Below are 6,951 nucleotides of genomic sequence, written 5' to 3'. Positions count from 1 at the left end.
TGATTATATATGACAAATATTAAGCGACTAGTATTTTTATTTTATATTTATTTTATATTTGAAAAAATACTAGTTAATTTTTCATTTTTTCGCTCTTGTCCCTATCATTTCTCATTCAGTGAAAGCTAAAGGACTTATTGTTCAATTCTAGCACATGAAATTGCCCTGTATATATATGTGCGTATATATTTTTGTAATTGAGTGAAAACATAGAATATAATTAGAAATTAGTTAATACATGTTTATAGAACACGTGATATGGACATTAAAAATACCAAACCCAATATTGAAGAGGGATACAATAACCAACACTAGGATCTATTAATTTGTTACGTTGACAAATTAAAGTGAATTGAGAGAGAGAGAGAGAGAGAGAGACAATATTTGGCGTATAAGAAGGTGGTGTGTTGTATGTAAAATCCAAGAAATAGGATTGTCGAGACACTGGTGGATTTTACTTGCAGAGCAACGTAAGAAGCATATGAAATCTATAAACTGATTTACCCGGGAATTCAGCCGAGCAAAAAATAGAATAGACATATATACTTGTCTTCATGTGTTTGTTGTTACTATATATCTAAGAATATCATAGCTAGCTATAGCATATATCCATTCCTGACCCAAAACTTTTATAGATTCTGTCTCATACTATTATTAATTCCGTTCCTTATAGACCGCAATTTTTGCTAAGAACCAAGGAAAGGGTCAAAACTCAAAACGGAAGAACAAGGGAAGTGACTTGCATCTCAAGCAAATATAATATCATCAACCAATTTGTCATACATATGTTATCTCCAATTTTCAGTTTACCAAAAAGGACCAAAGTCAAATTAATCATCATTGTCACCATTTCATTAACGAATATACAAAAATTTCAACCTATATTAGAGTACATTAAACTTTGCATGGTTGCTTGAAAGAAATTATTGATGGGACTGGGGGATTGGAGTAGACTATAGAGAGCTAGCTATAGCACGGTACAATACAAAATAGTTAGCTATATATGTCATCACATACATAGGTAGCTAGCTTCTGTTTAGAGTTCTCTTTGGCGATATATATATATATATATTAGTGATGATTGATATCATCGTTAAGTATTGGTGTATACAAGATATCAACATTTTTTTCAATAAATTATAATTCAAATGGTATAGTCTCCCTATATTCAATTAAGGAGTCTCGAATCTTCCTATATTTAGTAAAAAAAAAGATATCAACATTTTCACCAATAAATTATAAATTAAATGACATAATCTTCTCATCCTCACCTAAAAATTTCGAGTTCGAATCTCACTCCTATATTTAAAAAAAAAAGAGTGAATACCCCATCCAACCCCTGACAATTATCTCGAAAGGACAACGAGGCTCCCAAGAAAAAAAAACACACAATCCGACCCCTGATAATTTTTTTTTTGGACTGATTAGTCCCTGTGCCAAAAAAAATAACATTATTTTTTTTTGGCACAGGGGCCTCGTTGTCCTTTCGAAGTAATTGTTAGAGGCCGGGTTGGGTTTTATTTTTTTGTCAGGGGCCGGGTTGGGATTTTTTTTTTGTCAGGGACCTCGTTGTCTTTCGAGATAATTGTCAGGGGCTGATTTGGTTTTTCTCAAAAAAGAATCAACATTTCCATGAGATAAATTTATCACACCATTAATTTATGCTGGTGTATGTATAAGGTAAATCAAAATGATTAATTTAACTTAAAGATAAAATTTGTCACATGTCAGTAGGACAGATGTATTTATTGGGGAGTGGGGGCAACTGCCCCAGTGAAATTCCAAAAATAACTTAGTAGTTTTTAGTGAAATGTCTTAATTGCTCTCATTATATAATTAATTTTGACCTCAGGGCTCAGACCCACCCCAAACTAAATCCCTAACCCTTCTTTTTCTCCAATCTTCTTCATCTGCTCCAGCCCTCCCTCCAAGCTCCAGCCTTCGCAGTCCGCACTAAGAGGCTAAGAGCCATTAGTCCATTACTGGCTTGCTATTGTCGTGTCGCGTGCCACCACTCCGCGTTTCAGACAGTGTCACGGTTCTCTCCTTGCTAACGTCTCCGCCCTCCTGTCTCAAGAGTCCAGAGTCACTGCTGCCGTGCCGCGTCTCCGCATCCCCTTCTGGCTTCTGCCTTGTGCCTTCTTCTTCTTCTTCTTCTTCTTCTTCTTCTTCTTCTTCTTCGAATACTGCGAATCTGCGAATCTGCGTTCCTCTTCTCTCTTTGGTTTTCACTTTTTATTCTTCAGACTTCAGCAGAGAACGCCTACCTTTCGCCTTCGTCCTGCTGCCGCTGAACGCTGCACGCCCGCACCGCTACTGCCTATTGGGTTCTGCATTTTTGCTTCCTAGTTCCTAGAGTTTAGCTGTTCAGATTCAGTCTTAGATTATTCTATTTCTTGGTACATTCATGAATCATGATTCAGCGATCTGCAATTCTGTTTATTCACTTATTTGCTAATTGGATTAATTTGTTTGATAATTGATTTAGTTGGTTTGTTAATTGTGAATTTGTGATTGAATTTGTTCTGATGTAATTACAACTTTGCAAGTTTAGTTTGATTAATTTGTTTGTTAATTCACTTATTCACTTCTTGGATTAATTTGTTTGTTAATTTGTGAATTGTGATTGGATTTTATTCACTTAGACTGTACTCCTTTTTTTCTTCTTTGATATATAAAGATTGCGTCTTTCCTACTTGCTTAAGATGGGAAAAATGGAGACTAATATCTGATATGTAAAGACTCATTATATGGTACGGTATTATTTATATGAGTTTTGAAATAAGTTTATATGGTATTGTTTAAATTTCATTACAGGGTCTTTGAAATAAGTTTATATGCTCAATTTCTGTTTTTGGAGTCTAGACTACTATTCTACTAATGTTGAACAATGACTCGATGAGTAATATTACCTCATTGACTTATAGGCTTATAGCAATTCTGTCTCATCATCAGGTGTGCATCAGCACCGCAAGAGCTTAGAATAGATTGGGATATTAGTTGTTGTTGTTTTTGTTGGAAATTTATTTAAATGACATATGTATATCAATTTTGTATTTATAGTTTTTAATTTGTGTAGAATTGTGAACTTTTTTATTAATTAATTAACTTAGATATATAATTTTATCTTATTAGTAATGGAGAAATATTTCAAAAGAACCTCATCATTGGAGATTGGATCTCAAAATAATTTATTGATCTCTTCTAATAAAAGGAGGTTTTTAGAATTTGAAGTAGAGAGTCTTATAGCAGATCCAGGACAACGACCAAAGATTTCAAGTTATCACCCGAATGACAGAGACAAAGTTAGATGTGCATATTTGCAAAAAGGTCTTTGTCAACCAAAGAATCATGATTTTCCACAAACTGCTTGTGGTTCTACTTTTCGAAGATTTAATCCTAATTGGTTTGATGACTATGGCAACTGGTTAGAGTATAGTATATCAAAAGATGTTGTTTTTTGTCTTTGTTGTTATCTTATGAAACCCGAGACTGAAGGTGGTGATGCTTTTGTAACTAATAGCTTTTCAAATTGAAAAAAAAAAGGAGAGACTACAAATTCATGTTGGGATTCATGATGGCACTCATAATCAAGTTTGGAGAAAATGTGAAGCACTTATGAGACCAAAACAATACATCACTGCTGCTATTGAAAAACAATCTGAGCAAGTTAAAAAGAATTATCAAATTCACTTGATAGCAACAATTGATTGTATTAGATTTCTTTTGCGACAAGGATTGGCCTTTCGTGGTAATGATGAGACGGATGATTCTGTTAACCAAGGAAATTTTTTGGAACTTCTAAACTTTCATGCGCACATAATGAAGAGATTTATCGTGCTTTCAAAAATGCTCATGGAACTCTTAAACTAATAGCACCCTCAATCCAAAAAGACATTGTAAGAGCTGCTGCAAGGGAAACGACAAAAGTTATTGTTGATGATCTTGGTGATGAATTATTTGCTGTATTGGTTGATAAAGCCCGCGACATTTCTATTAAGGAGCAAATGTCAGTTTGCTTAAGATATGTGAACAAAGAAGGACAAGTTAGGGAACATTTTCTTGGTCTTGTTCATGTTTCTAATACTAATGCTTTATCTCTAAAATTAGCATTGGAGTCATTATTAGAAACATATAATTTAAGTTTATCAATAGTACGTGGACAAGGATATGATGGTGCAAGTAACATGCAAGGAGAATTTAATGGTTTGAAAACTTTGATATTGAAAGAAAATTCTTATGCTTTCTATGTACATTGCTTTGCCCACCAACTTCATTTAGCTCTTATAATGGTTGCAAAAAAACAAGTTGAAATTGCTTTGCTTTTTAATTTGTTAACCAATTTGTGCAATGTTGTTGGAGTTTCGTGTAAACGAAAAGATATGCTTTGTGATAGTCAGATGACTAAGACAATTGAAGTACTAAAAAGTGGAGAAATTTCTAGTGGGCGTGGTTTGAATCAAGAAACAGCTTTAAAAAGAGCTGGAGACACTAGATGGGGTTCACACTATGGAACTATACTTAGATTAATTTCTTTATTTCCTTCTGTGGTTAATGTTCTTGAATATGTTGAGGAAGATGGAAATAATTCAGAACAAAGAGTTGAAGCATGTCATTTATTGAATGTCATTCAATCCTTTGAATTCATTTTCAACTTGCACTTGATGAAAAATATCTTGGGAGTTACTAATGAGTTATCTCAGGTCTTACAAAGGAATAATCAAGATATTGTAAATGCTATGGCATTAGTCAAAGTGTCTAAGCAACGATTGCAAAATATAAGAGATGATGGTTGGTCTCTTTTACTTGATGAAGTCTCACTGTTTTGTGACAAACATGATATTACTGTTCCAATCATAGATGATATATTTGTGTCACAAGAAAGATCAAGACGCAAAGCTCAAAAGATATCAAATTTGCATCATTTTCAAGTTGAGATATTCTATCAAGTAGTTGATAGACAACTTCAAGAATTCAATAATCGTTTTACAGAGGTGAATACTGAATTGCTTCTTTGCATAGCTTGTTTGAATCCAAGACACTCATTTTTTGCATTTGATAAGGAGAAGTTGATCCAGTTAGCTCAATTTTATCCATTAGAATTTTCTTCCACTCAACTTTTGGTACTTGACAGTCAACTTGAGAACTTCATACTAGATGTGCATTCTGATGATCAATTCTCGGACTTAAATGGAATTGGTACTCTTTCTCAGAAGTTGGTTGAGACTCGAAAGAATATTGTTTATCCATTAGTGTTTCTTCTTTTAAAGTTAGCTTTAGTTTTGCCTGTAGCAACTGCATCAGTTGAAAGAACTTTTTCTGCTATGAACATCATAAAGAGTCGACTTCGTAACCGTATGGGAGATAAATTTTTAAATGATTGTTTAGTGACATACATAGAAAGAGAGACATTTGATTGTATTGACAATGAAAAGATTATTCAATTTTTTTAAAATATGAAACCTAGAAGAATGGAATTCTAAATTATTTGTTATTATTTTGAATTATTATTTTATTATTTTATCCAATTTTCTGAATTCGTCACTGCATGTCACGTGATATTTAATTATATAATACGAAACAGAAAATTATCAAAATGATCAATTTAACTCACATTGATATTTTTAAAAGTCAAATTAAAATATTAAATTAACAAAATAAATCACATGTAACCTTCCATATACCAATTTATTAAAAAGATAGGTTAAATAAAAAAAATCGACCCAATATTGCAGTAAAAAGTGTTTTTGAATAACAAAAAAAATCACATGTAATGTACATGTCTTTTATCAATTAATTTACATATAGCAATAATATACTGTGGCGTGAAATGGAATGATGGGTATGAGGCTATGAGGAAGGGATATGAGTGATGACCCCATATACATAAGAGTGATGATGTATGACAACCACCATGGTACCCCACTTGACACATATATGTATCTCAGGTAGATTGATCCAAAATACCAAAGGTAAGGGGCGCTTCTGACGTTAATTGGTGACCAAACCTTGCATCCCCAACAGGCAACACTTATGTGATTTTTATATCATTGAGTATAACACATGCAATGCAATCAAATTATCTGACATACATGGAATCATGAATCATCACACTCATTGTACTTTCACCACATTACCCTCACTTGCATGCAATCTCTATCTTTCTTCCACTTCTTCCCCCGGCCCCCTCCTCTCATCTTATTTATTATTCATCATTCATTTTACACTTGTTAATTAGTCATTTTTTTTAATCAATTAATAACCACAATAATCGATCATGCTTATAAATCTAAGCACAAAAATGAAAGATTGTTGTTTGAACCGAAGGATAACCAAATTTGATTCAAGTGGTATATGATCTAGAAGACTATAGAAGGGGAGAGTGGGACCGAAAGTAGTAAAATAGAAAGAAAGGAAAATAAATTAAATAAACCAAGCAGAAAAAAACAGAGACGAAATAGACAAAAAAGTTAAAACCCAAAAGCGGTTTTGGATATATATCGTGGGCGCTTCCTCCTGATTTGTGACTTCTTCTTCTTCTTCTTCTTCTCTCTTCACCTCAGCAAATCTCATTTCTTCTACCATACACACAACACATGTGCCCCTTTCTCGTCCTTTTCGTGTCATACTCATAATCATTTCATTTCTAGAAAAAAAAAAGTACTTATTAGCTTATCTTCTATCTCACTTGTTATTATCATAGAATTCTTTAATTTAATGATTGCTTGTTAAGCTAAAGAAAGAAAAAAAAAGAAAAATCGAGACAGAGATATATTCTTATTCTCCTTTCATATTTATGAATTTTTGTGTTACGTAGAAGAAGTGATTGGAAATAGAATAGATGACATGTGAAAGCGTAGACGCTCGTTGCTAATTTGCTAGTTTGAGTAAACAAGACAACATTATTCATTGGAATATTATTTGACGCATGGGAGCCAGCAAAATTATTAT

At 33.0% G+C, this 6,951-nt stretch overlaps 1 pseudogene; it reads left to right on the top strand.

The window, feature by feature from the left end:
* On the top strand, window positions 3,138–5,873 carry LOC107633809 (annotated as a pseudogene).

This window comes from Arachis ipaensis, chromosome B03 (genome assembly GCF_000816755.2).
Source record: "Arachis ipaensis cultivar K30076 chromosome B03, Araip1.1, whole genome shotgun sequence".
NCBI classification, from domain to species: Eukaryota; Viridiplantae; Streptophyta; class Magnoliopsida; order Fabales; family Fabaceae; genus Arachis; species Arachis ipaensis.
The sequence above is the reverse complement of the archived record's forward strand: the minus strand, read 5'-3'. Positions and strand labels throughout refer to the sequence as shown.